Raw genomic sequence first — 18,798 nt, 5'->3', positions numbered from 1 at the left:
TCTAAGCCAGCCCCAATAAAATGTTGTCCTTTATAAGAGTTGCCTTAGTCATGGTGTCTCTTCAGATCAGTAAAACCGTAACTAAGACAATTACATATCAAGAAAAAAATCTAATAAATATTGTAGAGAAAAATAGAGATTCTGCAAATCAAAACTAATTTGATAGTTCATCTTATTCCTGTCAGAATGGCCAAGATCAATAAAACAAATGATAACTCATGGTGGTAAGTGTTTGGAGTAAGCGGTAGTGCAAATTTTTATACCAACTACAGGAATCAATGTCGTGGCTCCTCAGAAAGATAGGATCGATGTACCTCAAGATCCAGTTAAACTATTCTTGTGTGTATACCTAAAGGAAATTTCATTCTACTGCAGAGATACCTGCTCAAGCATGGTCATTTCTGCTCTATTTATAATAGTCAGAAAATAGAGACAATTTAGATGAATATACAAAAAGTCTAGTAACATTTATACAGTTTGTTATTACCCATTCAAAATTGATATCATTAAATTACCACAAAAATTAGTGGATACAGAAAATATCCTGAGTGGTGTAATCCATACCTATAAAGACAAAGATGATATGTGTCTGCCTATTAGTGAATATTAGCTGCTAAGTTACTAATGTGAAATGTACAATCAATATTAGCTTTGATGAATATTAATAGCAAGTGGTATTAGGTTCTGAATAGAAGACTGCAGTAATGATAAATGGATATTTCACCCTTGAAATGGAAAACAGAAGATAAAGTTTTGGATAATGAGAGTGAAAGGTAAGGGAGGTAGTGAGGATGAAGGAAAAAATATTCAAGTACCAATGGGAGAGATACCTAAAATTATGGATCATTAGAGCACTCATATGGGAATTCAATATAGTAGACTCCTCCTACAATAAATAAAAATATGAAGATGATCTGAATAAAATCACCAATAAGAGAGGAAACAGAGCCCAACTAGACAGTTCTCATCAATAATGAAGCTTCTTATATAGAGAATTGGTTACATATATTGAGTTGTTAATCAAAAGGTTCCCATGTAAATCTCCAAACAATCTAGACTGTTGCTAAAGGAATAAGTTGCCCTCCACAAAATGATGTGAAGACTTCATTGTTGAAGACAATGCCTATACAACTCATGAAACTGGGAGAAGCTGAGCTGGTTCCTACATAGAGCCAACATTCCTACAATACAGTTTATGGTTACAGTGCATGCTACCGAGGGAGAAACACAAACACCAACTTAGCTAAAAAGACATTGATTTACAATGAATTTCCATCTCCAAGAGTGCAATGATGGCACAAAGCATATGGGAGTAATTTACCAATATTTGACTTGACATAAAGGCCATCACTGCACATGGAAACCATACCCATTAATTTCTGGGTGACCAAGAACTGAAGATTAGGTAGCCCAGGGACTTAGGGGAAATTGTAATATTGCTGTTTTACTAAAAACATGATGCACCTAACCCTCAAGAGACTTGAGGTCCCAGGGAGTGGGAAAGTCTGGTGGGGTGGGGACCTTCTCCTGGAGATGGGATGCAGGGAGGAGGTATGGGATATGGAACAGTCAGAGGGTGGCATGGGAGGGAGATAAAATCTGGACTATAAAAAGATTAAGGAAAAAATTAAAAATGTAAGTATTTATCTTTCAACTAAATAACATGGAATAATTATTTTAAAAATATACTTCATAATAAAATAATTCCTAATGACTTTCTACTATACTTATAGTTAAGTAGCTTGCTCAGCCATTAAAAGTGAAGCTTTCATTCCAGAAGATGAAAAGCATGAAAATTATGTGCCAACAATATACAGAGTAAAAGACATTGGAACAGTCCGCACAAAAAGGGATGTTGTTATCAAATCCCTCCACTCAGTGCTCAGAGAAGTCTACAGAAAAGGTGGTTGAAAGAATGTAAGAGTCCGAGGTGGTGGAGGACATAGAGACACCAGGAACATATACATATGAACTCACAGAGACCAAGGCAACATGAACAGAGCTTGCAGGGTCTGTACGAGATGAATGCTGTAACTGAGGGATATGTGAAGGCTTACCTACCTCTCTAGCCCAGATGCGACCTTCACCTCCTATTGATAACAATGTGCAGAGGAAAAATAAGGTTACTCTTAGGGATTCTCGTTCAGGAAAATAAAAAGCAACAAAACAAAAAATACTATTAAAAGCAAAGAACATGCCCCACAGTAGATGGCCAAACTAATTCAACTGCAGTGGCCCGTTTGGAAATTTCTTGAATTTCATTGTTATTATAGAGCCCCTCTGTCCTTTTCCTTTTCAATTTCTGTTTTTAAATTTTTATTTTCTAAAAAAAAAAATAAAAAAGGGGGTTGGGGATTTAGCTCAGTGGTAGAGTGATTGCCTAGCAAGCACAAGGCCCCGAGTTCAATCCCCAGCGCCGGAAAAAAAAATATTTTCTTTTCCCCTACAGGTCAGATAGATATAGATAGATAGATAGATAGATAGATAGATAGATAGATAGATAGATAGATAGATAGATAGATAGATAGATGGCGATAGAAAGAAATGAAGATGGAGATAGAGATTCATAGTAATTATGGTTTTCATTTTTTTGTTTTTATTGAATTTCTTGGATTCTGCAGTGTGAGAATCGTGCATCTCTGCAGCTATCTTATGTTTTTATGCCTGCTCTCAGGCATGTTTTCTTCTATTTTCTTTTTCCTATACTCTTGTTTGTTTGTTTTTTATTATTGTCCCTTATATTCTTGTTTGTATTCCAATGAGAGATACAAATGTTATTAATCCAGACATGAAAAAGGGAGGTAGTACTGGGAGGGGTAGAGGAAGAAAAAACCACAATTAGGTTATATTTTATGAAAATATATTTATTTTCAATATACAAGTAAGAGAGAATACATGTTAAAAGTTCTTGTAGCAAATGTACTTCTAAGAAACACAGAAAATAATATGTAGATACAGTCTTGCACCAAATAACTTAATTCTTACCTGATATGGTTAATTATTCTGATAAAAAATTTATTTTTACATTAAATAAAATATTAAGCCACATTGCAGACCAAAATTATATGATTATAAGCCAGAAATAATAAATATGACCTTTATAATTCTGTTCTTCCTGGTTTTATCTGAAAGTCATCACAAGCCATGCACCAGCCCCAGAAATTCATCCCTGTCAGTCATTCTATAAGCAGATTCCTTCCATTGACTTTATGGATATTTTTACCCTCCCTGAAATACTTTGCTTTTGCAAGACACATTTCCATACAAATCAATTAGTATAGTAGTTTCAAAGTCAGAACCATTCTACTACACAGAAGTATAAATGGAAATTGAGAACTAGATGCAATGGTATGTATCTACCACCCTAGAAAAAGGGAATGGACTGAAGAAACAAAAACTGGTTTCCAAACTCAGTTGTACAAGGAGATACAATAATATTAAGTAAAGAAAAACAATATATCTTTATTTATTCCGGTTATAGCTTAGCTATAGAAAGCAAAAGAGAATGTATATTAATCCTAGTTAATCTTGCCATTGAGTATATTATGTCTGATCTTTCTGTACAAAAATCATTGATAATCATTGCCTTATGTTTTTGTTGTTTATATTGCCCACATTTCCTATAATATAATGTGCATACTTGAGTTCTGTTCATTTAAATTATTTTATAACAGTACATTTTCATATATTGAGCATTAAAATCAATAATGACAGATGATTTATATCACTGAATTTTGGATAGTTCAAAGTCCATACAAATGAATACATAAGGGAACAATATTCTAAGATGAAACATGAAAAATGAAAGAATTGATGGGCAGCTTGTCCAGAACAGGAAAATATGTTTACACTGTTTTGTCTCTCATAATCGAATTATAATGCATGGAGAACTGTGTTGGCAATGGGAATAAATTTAGGTAGGGAACAGGTTTTACACACATTTTTAAAGCCAGATTCTTTAATAGACAATAATATAAATTTGGCAGTAATGAGCTGGAAACCCTGTAGGTATAAGACAAGAAGACTTTTATATTCTCTATGATTTTGTTATAATCCATTGTATTAGCCCTTCATAAGTTCTTAAACTATGTAAGTACAAGAAGACAGGTTTAGTTAATTCTAATATTATTCTGTACCATGCTTTCTACTTTGCTCATAATGATTCCTCATATCCTCTTCTTTTGTATAAAAATGAATGTAAGAAATCATTATCATAATAGCAGCAGTGTACTGTAATTTCTCCTAGGGAGCTTACCATATGGTACCTATCTTTTTCATATTTAATTTACCTTGATCTGCTAAATATCAAGCTTGTAAGGAATCATAAGTCATGCTCATTAAAGTGTCATACTCCTTAGAGAATCAATTCCAAAGCTACATATACCCCTTTGATATGATAAGTACGAATTTAATGTCAGACAACCATGAAGCTCCAATTTACTAAGCGAAGAATAAAATATATTTGCATAATAGTATTGTTGCTAATTTTTGCTTACACATACTTGTTTTTGTAATTTGAGTTGGGAATACAGAAAATAATAAAGTAAATGAATTTGTATTTAATTTGCCTACATGTAATAATAAACTCTTGATAATTTATTATACATCTTAAGTGATAAAAGATAAATAACCTTAATGTTAATAACACTTTTAGTCAGTAATGTATAAATCAGTCCAAGTGTTTTTATGTTGAATAACTGAAGTTTTTCTATGCTATCTATTTTGGAAAATAGTGCAATCGAAAAAAAATGTACCTTTTTTTTTTTCTAATCTACACAGAGTACTCCAGAAGGGGTGGTGAATGAACTTGGTATGTAAGATGCATGCTGGACAAATGTAAGTAACAGAGTTTGGATTATTAACTTCTATTGAAGTAAGATATTTTGGCTCATATCTGTCACTGAGACAAAAATATCTTGGGTGTTGTCTTGGCTAGTCCTCCTCATACCCCATGCCAGTAACAGATCTTGCATCATATCTTGTTCCAAAACATTGATGTGAAGAAGTAGTAAATGAAGATATCTTGATGACAACCTATGATTTTCACCTATTGCTGCATGGACAGTTGCATAAATGCATGCATAAAATTTTAAAGAACAAAATACTATTACATAATATAAGTTACAAACATTTATAGCATATAAATAATTAAATAACATACTAATTTCCCATCTCTAAATAAATCAAATTAAGGAGGTATTTTGTTGCTCAAATATTACTGAATGTTATACATTAAGTAAAATTTAAGTTGTATTATCACTGCTAGAGTGCCAAGTCATACGTATGGAGATTGTAAGCTACTACATAGAAATTAAATATAATAAATAAGAGTATATAAAGCAAAATTTTAAAATCTTTCTATGGAAAAGAGAAATATCAGAATAAAGCAAAGTATGCTTATAAGAGCATACAAAGAACAAAAAACAATTACTGCTGCAAATAATGAAGCTAGAGAGAGGACAAGCACATTGGAAGACATGTGGCTAGATCATTGCCTAATCAAGGCACATTGCATGCTTATAAGAAAATACGACACAGAATTCAATTAATATGCATAATCAATTTGGATTGGTAAAAATCAAAATATAATAATGTTTTTACGAGAAAATTCCAGCCTCTAATAGTTCCATTGACATATCTGGATACAGATGAAGAAAAGTTTCAAGGATACACTTCTCTCCCTGAGTATAAGGAAACTGATATTTGCCTCAAAAACCTGGTTTTGGAGAAGTAGTTCCGGAAGTTTTCCCATGCCAATTAATTTGAGGCTATTTCCTACTTTCTCTTCTGTTGTGATTCACTGTATCTGAGATTATGTTAGGTCCTTACTCCACATGGACTTGAGCTTTGTGCAAGGGAATAAATGAAGATCATTTTGCATTCTTCTGCATGCAGACTGCCAGTTAGACCAGCACAATTTATTGAAGATGTCTGCACTGTATTATTTAGGCTTCTTTGGCAAAGATCAGTGGTCTCTAGGTATTATTTTATTTCTGGGATCTTTTGACTCTATTGCATTGGTAGCCATATATGTCTCTATACCAGTACCATGCAGTTTTTATCACTATTGCTCTGCAGTCTGATTTGAGGTCAGGAATGGTAACTCACCCCAGAAGTTCTTTTATTGTTGAGAATATTTTTGCCTATCCTGGGTTTTTGGTTTTCCATAGGAAGTAGAGATATACTCTTTCCTTATCTGTGAGAAATTGTTTTGGAATAATAATTCTTTGTTCAAGTTAAATTTAAATCCAGCCACTTTATAGATAGAATTTTGGGGTTTCTCCAGTGTACTAACATATCATCCTCAAATTCATCAAATAATAAGGTCACCAAATGATAAAAGAGACCTCTTGAAACTGAAAAAGAGCAGTGTCAATAGGACAAAACTCCAAATTGGGAAATGATCTTCACTAACCCTATATATGACAGAGGACTAATATCCAAAATACATAAAGAACTGAAGAATTTAGAAGCCAAAATACCAGATAATGCATTAAAAACTGAGGTACAGAGCTAAACAAAGAATTCTCAACAGAGTAATCTCTAATGGATTTGAAGCATTTGAAGGAAATGCTCTGTATATATTCTTCTGTTGTGGGACATCTAGGTTGTTTCCAACTTATCATAAATAAGGCTGCTATGAATATAGTGGAACATTTACCCCTGTGGCATGGTGGGACATTTCTTTGGGTATGTGCCCAAGAGTGGTATAGCTGGATTTTCAGGTAGATCTATTTCCAATTTTCTGAGGAACCTCCAGATTGATTTGCAGGTTGGTTTTACCAATGAACAATCCTACCAGTAATGGAAGAGTGTTGCTCTTTTTCCACATCCTCATCAACATGTGCTGTCACTTGAGTTTTTGATCTTAACCATTCTGTTGGGATTAAGGTGGAATCTTGGGATTGTTTTGATTTGCATTTACCTGATGACTAAGGACTTTTTCTAAGGAATATTTCTTTAAGTGTTTCTCAGCTATTCGAGATTCCTCTGTTATGCATTCTCTGTTTAGTTCTATATCCCATTTTTTTGATTGGGTTGTTTGGTTTTTTGGCAGTTATTTTCTTGAGTTCTTTATATATATTGGTATTAGCCCTCTATTGGATGTGAGCTTAGTGAAGATATTTTTTTTCAATCTGTAGTTTGGTGATTTATTCTATTAAATATGTTCTTTGCTTTACAGAAGTTTTCCAGTTCCATGAGGTCTTCCTATTTATCAATTCTTGATCCTACAGCCTGAGCCATTGGAATTCGGTTTAGGAAATTTCCCCCTGTACCAATGAGTTCAAGGCTCTTTCTCATTTTTCCTTCTATTAGATTTGGTGTATCTAGTTTTATGTTGAGGTCCTTGATGCACTTGGGAGGGAGAAGAAAGCAATCATGGGAGGGAGAGTGGAAAGGAAGGAAGAACTTGCATGGGAAATTTGACAGGGAGGGGAAGAGGGGAAAATGATCAAGTATTGGGGATGGGAGTAGGAGATAAGCCCTGAAGGCCAGCAGAAAAAAATGAAATAGGCAACCTCAGGAGGTAGGAAGTTGGGGGTACCCACCAGAATTTACCAGAGACCTGGGTGGTTGGACCTTAGGAGGGACCTTAGATGAACCGCCCTACAGCGGGGAGCAGGAACCTGTAGAGTCCTCTTCCAGTATAAACAGACAAGGCATCAATTGGAGGGAAGGGTTGCCATCCCACACTCAAAAACTCTGACACAGAATTTTTGCTGTCTGAAAGTACCATAGGAACAAAAATGATCTTGAGGAATAGGAGGTCCAATGACAGGTCCAACTTGGGATCCCCCTCACAGGGAGGCCCCAAGGCCTGACACTTATTGATGCTATGGTGTGTTTACAAACGGATTCATTATGACTGCCTAACAAACAGCTGAAAGGGTCAGGTGCTTATAGTTACACAAAATCAATAGACAGAAGCAGGTGACCCCTGCAGTTGAATTAGGAAAAAGCTGAAAGCTAGGGAGGAGGACAACCCTTTATGGAAACCAGCAGTCTCAACTAACTTGGTCCCTGGGATCTCTCAGACACCCGGCCACCAACCAGGCAGCATACACCAACTGATTTGAGGTCCCCAACACCATATACAGAAGAGGACTGCTGGGTCTAGACTCAGTAAGAGAAGATGCATCTAACCCTCGAGAGACTTGGGGTTCCAGGGAGTTTAGAGATCTGGTGGGGTAGAGTAAGGTGGGGTGGGGTGGGATTACACTCTTGGAGACAGTGAGACAGAGGAGGTATGGGATGTGGAACAGTTGGAGTATGGACCTGGAAGGGAGTAAAGTCGGGATTATAAAAAACAAGATTAAAGGAAAATAAATAAATTCCCATTTATTGACTCACATGAAGGAAAAAAAAGAAAGAAAATATTCAGCATCCTAGTTATCAAGGAAATGCAAATATAAATGACCCTGAGATTCCACCTTACACAAATCAGAATGGCTATGATAAAAAACTCAAGTGACTGAAAATTTGTATTTTTTTCTTTTTTTTATTAGATTTTTTATTTACATTTCAAATGTTATTCCCTTTCCGGGTTTCCTGAACATAAGCCACTAACCCATCTCCCTTCCCTTCTTATAGAGGCGTTCCCCTCCCCATCCATACCTCCTTCCTGCCACCTCCCCTGACATTCCACTACACTGGAAGGGTCCAACTTTTGCAGGACCAAGGGTTTCTCCTTCCATTGATGCCCAAGAAGGTCATCTGCTACATATGCAGCTGGAGCCATGGGTCTGTCCATGTATAATCTTTGGGTAGTGGTTTAGTCCCTGGGAGCTCTGGTTGGTTGGCATTGTTGCTCTTACAGGGTTGCAAGTCCTTTCAGCTCTTTCAATCCTTTCTGTAATTCCTCCAACAGGGATCCCTTTCTCAGTTTAATGGTTTGCTGTTAGCATTCACCTCTGTATTTGACATTCTTTGGCTGTGCCTCTCAGGACACAGCTATATCCAGCTCCTGTCAGCCTGCACTTCTTGGCTTGATCAATCTTATCTAGTTTTGGTGGCTGTATATACATGGGCTTTATATCCACGTGGGGCAGGCTCTGGATGACAATTCCTTCAATTGCTGCTCCAAGCTTTGCCTCCGTATCACCTCCTATGAATATTTTTGTTTTCCCCTTTTAAGAAGGAGTGAAGCACTGCACTTTGGTCACCCTTCTTCTTGAGCTTCATGTGATCTATGGATTGTATATTGAGTAATTCGAGCTTTGGGGCTAATATTCACTTATCAATGAGTGCGTTTTTCTGTGATTGGATTACTCACTCAGGTTAATATTTTCTAGTTCAATCCATTTGCCTATGAATTTCATGAAGTCATTATTTTTACTAGCTGAGTAAAGGGCTTTTCTTTTTTCTAAAAGAGAATGAAGTGGAAACACTATGTAGGATGCTTTTGGAATGTGGAGTGGCATTACATAGAAGCTGTGACCTCAAGGAATTTGACTCTAAGTTAGATTCCTCTGTGATATCTCAAAGCCCACAGATTCAAAAAAAATTCCAAAAATAAAGGTTTGTGTACTTGTTACCCACAATAATGTAATAACAAAGATACCTCACTGATTCTGCAAACAATGAGCAGTGTTAGTTGGAGGATGGTATAAACAGGACATCCTCATATGCTTTTCCCTTGTATAACATACTTGAATGTTTTCATTCTTATGAGTCATGGTTATGACTGTGGCTAGAGGCCAAATTCTTAATGATCTGCAAATAAGCGAATCTGAGGGACAGTTTTGAGACTCAGATGATTTATTTGTTGGTTCTCAACATGACAACCATACGTGTTTCCAGAACAAAGAATACTTGACCCAATGACCCAATGTACCAGTGTATTAGCGTCATTTATTTTGTTTTGTTTTATTCATATATATATATATATATATATATATACCCACACAAACAAACGTGTGTGTGTGTGTGTGTGTGTGTGTGTGTGTGTGTGTGTCTTTAAGTATGTGAAGAAGACTGCAGATCCTATGGCGAAGTCTGAAGTATCAGATCATCCATGAGCTGTATTTAGAGGTGCTTTTTATCTAAGATAATTTATTGCTTGGAACCAAGCCTAGGTCCTCTGCAAGAGTCATATGCAATATTAACCACTAAGCCATCTCTCCATATCTCTGTGTATAAAGTTCAATTAAATTTTTGTAAATATTTTAGCATTTACATGAATGTACAGAAAATATATCTGTATTTAATTTTACCTTACCTTTTGCAAAAGACAAGTTTATATATAAATATTTTTGCTGACTTTATTAGAACAAATCAGGTTTAATAGTTGGTATTGGATTCCCAATTTGTGTGGCCTTCTCTAGAGAAGCCTACTTCTCCCTCTCTTGACATTCCTCAGTTACCTGTCATTATTTATGTAGGTTAAAGGCCTTGTGGTTTTTGTCCCATCGACCTTGGCATGCCAATTGTTAGTCTCTTCAGCTCATGTTTAGGCAGACATGTTGGTAGGGCTTTATGATTATGTGACTTCTGATATTACAAAGAGACACAATCTCACAGATTGTAATGCTTGAAGTGTTACAATTGTTCCACAAAAATCCCTGAGGCTTAGGTCTAGAGATTCTGGACGCAATTAGAATACTACAAGAGTACAATAAATAAAGCACAATTAGGCTTTTGTTTATTTTAGTTTTTAAAAAATATTTTCTCATTTAAAGTTTAGAAAAGACAAAAATCATAGGGATAATATTGCTTTTCCAATTTTGATGAAATTATTCTTGAAATCACTTTATATTGGTCATAAAAACATCCCTTAAAATTTTCTGTTTCTGATTCAATGCAATCCCCATCAAAATACCAATCCAATTCTTCAAAGAGTTAGACAGAACAATTTGCAAATTCATCTGGAATAACAAAAAACCCAGGATAGCTAAAGCTATCCTCAACAATAAAAGGACTTCAGGGGGAATCACTATCCCTGAACTCAAGCAGTATTACAGAGAGATAGTGATAAAAACTGCATGTTATTGGTACAGAGACAGACAGATAGACCAAAGGAATAGAATTGAAGACCCAGAAATGAACCCACACCTATGGTCACTCGATCTTTGACAAAGGAGCCAAAACCATCCAATGGAAAAAAGATAGCATTTTCAGCAAATGGTGCTGGTTCAACTGGAGGTCAACATGTAGAAGAATGCAGATCGATCCATGCTTATCACCCTGTACAAAGCTTAAGTCCAAGTGGATCAAGGACCTCCACATCAAACCAGACACACTCAAACTAATAGAAGAAAAACTAGGGAAGCATCTGGAACACATGGGCACTGGAAAAAATTTCCTGAACAAAACACCAATGGCTTATGCTCTATGATCAAGAATCGACAAATGGGATCTCATAAAACTGCAAAGCTTCTGTAAGGCAAAGGACACTGTGGTTAGGACAAAACGGCAACCAACAGATTGGGAAAAGATCTTTACCAACCCTACAACAGATAGAGGCCTTATATCCAAAATATACAAAGAACTCAAGAAGTTAGACCGCAGGGAAACAAATACCCTATTAAAAAATGGGGTTCAGAGCTAAACAAAGAATTCACAGCTGAGGAATGCCGAATGGCTGAGAAACACCTAAAGAAATGTTCAACATCTTTAGTCATAAGAGAAATGCAAATCAAAACAACCCTGAGATTTCACCTCACTCCAGTGAGAATGGCTAAGATCAAAAACTCAGGTGACAGCAGATGCTGGCGAGGATGTGGAGAAAGAGGAACACTCCTCCATTGTTGGTGGGATTGCAGACTGGTAAAACCATTCTGGAAATCAGTCTGGAGGTTCCTCAGAAAATTGGACATTGAACTGCCTGAGGATCCAGCTATACCTCTCTTGGGCATATACCCAAAAGATGCCTCAACATATAAAAGAGACACGTGCTCCACTATGTTCATCGCAGCCTTATTTATAATAGCCAGAAGCTGGAAAGAACCCAGATGCCCTTCAACAGAGGAATGGATACAGAAAATGTGGTACATCTACACAATGGAATATTACTCAGCTATCAAAAACAACGAGTTTATGAAATTCGTAGGCAAATGGTTGGAACTGGAAAATATCATCCTGAGTGAGCTAACCCAATCACAGAAAGACATACATGGTATGCACTCATTGATAAGTGGCTATTAGCCCAAATGCTTGAATTACCCTAGATCCCTAGAACAAACGAAACTCAAGACGGATGATCAAAATGTGAATGCTTCACTCCTTCTTTAAATGAGGAAAAAGAATACCCTTGGCAGGGAAGGGAGAGGCAAAGATTAAAACAGAGACTGTAGGAACACCCATTCAGAGCCTGCCCCACATGTGGCCCATACATATACAGCCACCCAATTAGACAAGATGGATGAAGCAAAGAAGTGCAGACCGACAGGAGCCAGATGTAGATCGCTCCTGAGAGACACAGCCAGAATACAGCAAATACAGAGGCGAATGCCAGCAGCAAACCACTGAACTGAGAAAAGGTCCCCCGTTGAAGGAATCAGAGAAAGAACTGGAAGAGCTTGAAGGGGCTCGAGACCCCAAAAGTACAATGTCAAGCAACCAGAGCTTCCAGGGACTAAGCCACTACCTAAAGACTATACATGGACTGACCCTGGACTCTGACCCCATAGGTAGCAATGAATATCCTAGTAAGAGCACCAGTGGAAGGGGAAGCCCTGGGTCCTGCTAAGACTGAACCCCCAGTGAACTAGACTATGGGGGGAGGGCGGCAATGGGGGGAGGGTTGGGAGGGGAACACCCATAAGGAAGGGGAGGGGGGAGGGGGATGTTTGCCCGGAAACCGGGAAAGGGAATAACACTTGAAATGTATATAAGAAATACTCAAGTTAATAAAAAAAATTTTCTGTTTCTTATATATAAAAAGTTTAATCTTTGATTTATATCAATGTCTATTTTGAGCAAATTGTTTTTGTGAAAACTTTACTATCTCACCTCCCTAATAAATTGTTAAAAGATATTTGAATTCTTTAATATATATATTTATTTTTTGTAGAAGAATTTTAATCTAGCAACATGGCTGTTCTGGCAAGAGATTACATCTAAAGATCTTCTAGATGTTTATGATCTGGTTAGAATATAAATAAGCCCTGGATTGCAATATGATCTTTCTGGAATACAAACATGCCCTTAGTAAATACCTTTAATCCCTAATAATGCAGGTAATATTACTTTGTAGAAGGAAGCAAAATTGCTAAAATGTGATACCTCATTGAGGGACAAAGTGACAAATCAGAAAAAGATTTGAGAGAATGAGTCAGAGTTATGATTCTCCAAGCTCACCTGAGAACAGCACAAGAAAGGTAAGCTACGTAAGAGAGAGAGAGAGAGAGAGAGAGAGAGAGAGAGAGAGAGAGAGAGAGAGAGAGAGAGAGGATAGGTGAGGAACAGAAACAGACAGAGAGATGGAGAGAGACGTAGGTGGTAGGTACAGAGATAGAGATAGAAAGACAGAGAGACAGACAGAAAAAGAGTGAGATGGTGGGGTATGTGTGTATAGCAGTTATACAGAGACAGGTTGCAGAGAGAGCAAACTAGACAAGACGAAGACAGAATGAGCCAGAGAATGTGAAGGGCCCTTAGAACATATTGCTAAAGCAGAGCAATGCAGGCTGAAGCTGAGAGAAATCATTGTGAATCAGCCATCTTGGACGGTTGAATTTTATGGAGGAAAGAAGCTTTCAGGCCTAGGCCTAGGGACAATTAGAACAGAGAAAGAAAGCTCTAGGTTTAGCCCAAGCTGTGTATTTGACAGCATAGGTACAGTTCTTATCTCACCCTTCCATCAGAGGAAATAAAAGTGACATTTCCTGCCATTCTGCCTACTGGGTGCTATTCATGGGGATCTGAGGGTCTCTGGCCAGGCTGGAATGGCCAAAGAGTTGTAGCTTTTCAAAGGGAAGCCAGAGCATGGAGGGTTGCAGGACCTCTTCTGCTAACCAGTGTCAGGGCCACACAGCTGTGAATGGCTGCAGAAGGCTCAGGGACCCAGCTGGTTGGGTCAGGTCGAGTTCATCCAAGGAAAGATTCGGGAAAGAATAAAGTTTAATAAGTCAGGTACTTTCAGAAGATCTTTTGTGAAATAACTTGTCCCCTTCATTCCATTTGAATAGGACCTTATAAATATTGGGGCAGGGATCTAGAGGCAGATGCTTTCTATAGGCTTGGTCTGAGATGCTAGGGATGCCTCATCTGCATATGGAAGGACTTCAAGGGTTTTTCCTACATAACTGTTGCAATCCTCTAGATGGGGTTTCATGGTCACATGTTCCAAGACAGAAACCTGGTCAGGAGTAGATTTATATTCCTCCTGTTCTCAATTAAGAGAATTGCGGGGGTCCCTGAATTTCCTCAACTTTACTAAGTTTACTGTCTGGTGTAATGGTCCACTCCTCCCACCCCCGCCAACTCCTGCTTTTTTTTCTTTTTTTGTTTTTTGTTTTTGCATTTTTTGTTTTTGTTTACAATTTTTTAGTGAGGTAGAGGTTTCTGGAGTAACTGTCTTATGTTGGGAAGAGTCTGACATTGAATCAAGACCTGATTAGTAGTGATCATTGCAAAAACTATACATATGCTGCTTTAGAAGCTGTATGAGGCAGGGTACCAAGAGAAGCAACATTCCAATAGCTAGTATGGGGCCAGGGAGAGGAAGCAGCCAAGCTACCAAGGAGTTAGATTATTATACGGGAGCATAACATGTCTGGATAACCCTTCTGAGTATTTGTATATCTACTAGTCTTGATTCAATGACATAGAAGCAATATTCCTCCCCCGGAAAAATGCAAGTCCCTCCTGGTTCAACAATCAGTAAGTCCAAGTCCCTCCAGTTTTGTTGGACAGCTCCTGCTAAGGAGGTTACGTGGTGTTGAAGGGACTCAAGGCTATCTGCATTGGAGGCCATTGTCTGGTCAAGCTTTTCCTGGAAGTTGCTGGACAGATATTGCATCCACCACCCCACAATTTACATTTATAAATATTTTTGTTTTATTTTTCTTAAATTAATATTTGCATCTGCTTTTTTCCTTTGCTACGACTTGTATAATTTTTCAAGAAAGTATCCACTTAATTGGGTATATAACTTATATATCTATAATCTTTCTACATATATATTATTTTATGTTTTCATCTTATTTTGATTAAATGTAATTCATGATATGAATCTAATTTGTATCAATAAATAGATTTAGATGAGGTTAGAGAGTACAGCTGTATGAGCTTACATATCCAAGTCAAATTTCCAGGCATGTATTAAGAACATAGTCTCGGCATGAATAGCTCTAATCATAGTACCAGGAGAGATGCTTGAGAGAGTTGGGGCTTGCTGACTCTCAGCCTAACCTCAGATTCACTGATCCCCTGTATTAAGTGAATAAAATAATAATGATAAAGAGAATAAGTTGATACTGTTTTTTTGTTTTCACACACATGCAGTGGACATGTACCTGCAGACACATATGCACATACAATATTTACATGCTAGAACATGCAAGTTTATACACAAAGAATGTACACTGCAGTTTTCTGTAGCTATGTCTCTTAAGATAATCCATGTAGCATGACTCATAGTATTGCTGTTATCAATTTTTGACAATTAATTTTAGATAGAATTTGTCAAGAATTAGTGTGTGTGTATGTTTATGGTATAATTTATAGTTACATTCAGTAACTTTTTCAAAACAAAATTTATGTTTATAACCCAAAAACCAAAGAGTTGACTTGTTGAATTCTGTAGGTTAACTATTTGGAGCATGTGGATAATTTAAGGTTATAACTAGCTTTTATTTTCAATGAAAACTTACAAAAATGTGAATAAAAGTTCTTCCTTTAAACTTATTGGAACAGTTTGCACTCTGTGCTGGAAATAGAAACAGGTTCTCTGCTGTCTTATGTCTGCCTGTTGATAGGCTGAGAACATCAGGAGTTCACAGGCTGTGTGTAGACAAATTAGAAAAGAAACCTAAAGTAGAAATATTTGTATATAGCACATTGCCTTCCTACAAAGAATAAGGTGCTGACAAATTGGTCTTTCTAAAAGTGATGTGGTGCTGCAGAGACAGTTAAGGGCTTGTTAGTAATCCCTACAGGTCCCAAGGGGTTCAAAGAGTTCAAGAAAAACCTGAACTGTGTTCTGTTCACTAGATTTTCACAAAATTTAAAAGTTTTTGCAAAACCTGCTTAGAGAATCTTCTGGGAAAAATATACTTTGCTACTGTTTTAAGGATAACTTGCTTTATTTTGAGAATGATATTCCAAGCCACTTTTGGTTAGCATAGTAGACCATGAATCTTGCTACTTTGAGGGAAGTCATGATATCATGACAGATGAGCTTAACATAAGCCACATTTTTGAGCAATACTTTCTGAACAATATAAATATGGCAATGGGTTTACTTCTTCATTATTAATATAACTGTGTGCAAGTATTATGTAGCTTAAGTTCTTTTATTTTCATATCCACTACTTTCTTCCATTTGTTCTTTATTATATCTCCATTATCTCCTTTAATAATAATTGTCCCACACAGACCTGTCCAAGTCTTTCCAATTTTCAATTGTTTTATTATAGATTTCTTTTGGTTACTGGTTAATTAATAAAGGCCTCCCTTGGACAAGATATCACTGCTCTCTCTAAAAAGTATTGGAATGATCTTCCAAGAAACCTTTATTGTTCTAGTATTTAACCTTATAACATTTGTTCTTACCATGAGAGCTTTTATAATAGATAGGTAAATAGATGAAGAGATAAGTGGTAAACAGATAAATAGATCTAGATGATAGATTGATAGGTACATAGTTAATAATATAGTAGATTAATCGATATGATTATAGGCAAATAATTGATATACAAACACATAGATATATATACAGACACATAAATTCATAGATAGTTAGAGTCAAACTATTTCTCTCTGATATAAAGACAGTGGCATAGTGGCTTCTACTGTCTCAAAAAATCAGTGTCTGCTCTGGGTGTTTAAGTTTTACTCTGATCTCCTTTGCTACTGATTTTCTTCTTTTTCAACAATTTCACTTTGACTAGATGTTTCAAAATACAGCATGGGGATAATTGACTGATTCTTAAATCAGTTTTATTCTACTGTGAAATGAATTAAGCAGTTTCAGAGTCTGATAAAAGCATATATTATACTAAAATAATACAGCATTTTGAATTTAATGACTTTTTAATAAGCAGCAATGATTTTAAATGGAAGTTTTAGGGAAAACATTTTATTAGGATTGAGAATACTTATTCCTTTTTTCATTATACCTTTTATTTTTATAACTATAACTCTTATTTTTAGTTAAATTACTATTTCTGATATTATATTAATCCTGAAATCAAAACCTTCCAACATATTTTAATTTAGAAGAACAAAGTAATGACTTATATTTTTGTTGTATATTTGCCTATTAAAATACTATGTACTTAATATATAAAATATGCTGTATTTATGAACATATATTCAATCAATATTTCAATAATATTTTGTTAAGATAGCATTTTTGTTTTTACCAGAATATAGTATAAGTACTATTTTTACACAAATAGTTTATCACTTCATATTTCCAAAGTTTTCATTGTAACTATATGTTAGAATTGATGAATCTATATAACTACTTATGTCATAACATCTTTTTTTTCTTTTTTTTGTCAATTTCCTCGTTGATTCTAAAATAACACTTAGCTATCTTACAATTGTGACCACATGCCATTGATACAGCAGGCACAGTTTTCTCTGTAAGCTCAAATATTAAATCAAACCTCTTAGGATACCAAAATACAACTTTATGATGCATCAAGTAAACATTCCAGTCCAGTTTCTTTTTTAATTATTAAAAGGAAATTTTCAAGGAAATGGGATGACTTAGTAAACTTTTATTTTTTATCTGATTGAAACATGTTAGCTTTGAGTTGCATGTCTTCAAATTTTGTTAAATATATCAATTTTCTCTGTAGTTATTACCAATAATTTATAACTAGTCTATCACTTCAAAATATTAAACTTTATTGTGGCTGTTAGTTTTCTTTATTTTTCTTGCTGTGATAAAGCACTAAGGCCGAGATAACTTATCAAAGGGTTTATTCACATCTTATAATTACAAAGGGATATGAGTCCATGACCGTGATAGCACTGAAAGCAATGGAGAGAAGAGGCATAGAAATTGGAGTTAGAAACTGAAAGCTGAGGGCTGAGGGCTCACATCTTCAACACAAACAAGAAATAGAGAGCACATTGGAATGACACCATACTTCTGATTTCTAAAGATAAGTTTATCTCCAGTGATATTCTTCATTCAGCAAGGTCAGACCCCCTAATATCCCTCAAAAGGTCGACCTGTTGGAATCACACCTTAAAATATCAGAGATTATGGGGACCACATCAGTCAAAACATCACACCTATATTCCTACTAATAAGCCTTCAGTCATTGATCAATTTTAGTTGATTCCAATCTTTTCCACCTAGTGTATAGCATAGCATTGAAATCATGAAAAATTTACATATGGATCTAGTTACATATTTATTTCAATGCAGTTGAAGTTTACCCTTGTCACATGGATTACTAGTCTCTTATTTTTCAGCTGTGAAGATATATGTAATTGCTCAGATATTGTTATGCATTAAATTTCAAATGCCTCCCATGGTTATACATGTTGAGGATTTGATTATTTAAACAATGACTACATGAAATTTTTAGGCAAATGGATGGAACTAGAAAATATCCTGAATGAGGTAGCCCAATCACAAAAGAACATGCATGGTATGCATTCACTGATTAGTGG

The sequence above is a fragment of the Rattus norvegicus genome, chromosome 4, assembly GCF_021556685.1.
Source record: "Rattus norvegicus strain SHRSP/BbbUtx chromosome 4, alternate assembly SHRSP_T2T, whole genome shotgun sequence".
In the NCBI taxonomy this organism is placed as follows: domain Eukaryota; kingdom Metazoa; phylum Chordata; class Mammalia; order Rodentia; family Muridae; genus Rattus; species Rattus norvegicus.
The sequence above is the reverse complement of the archived record's forward strand: the minus strand, read 5'-3'. Positions refer to the sequence as shown.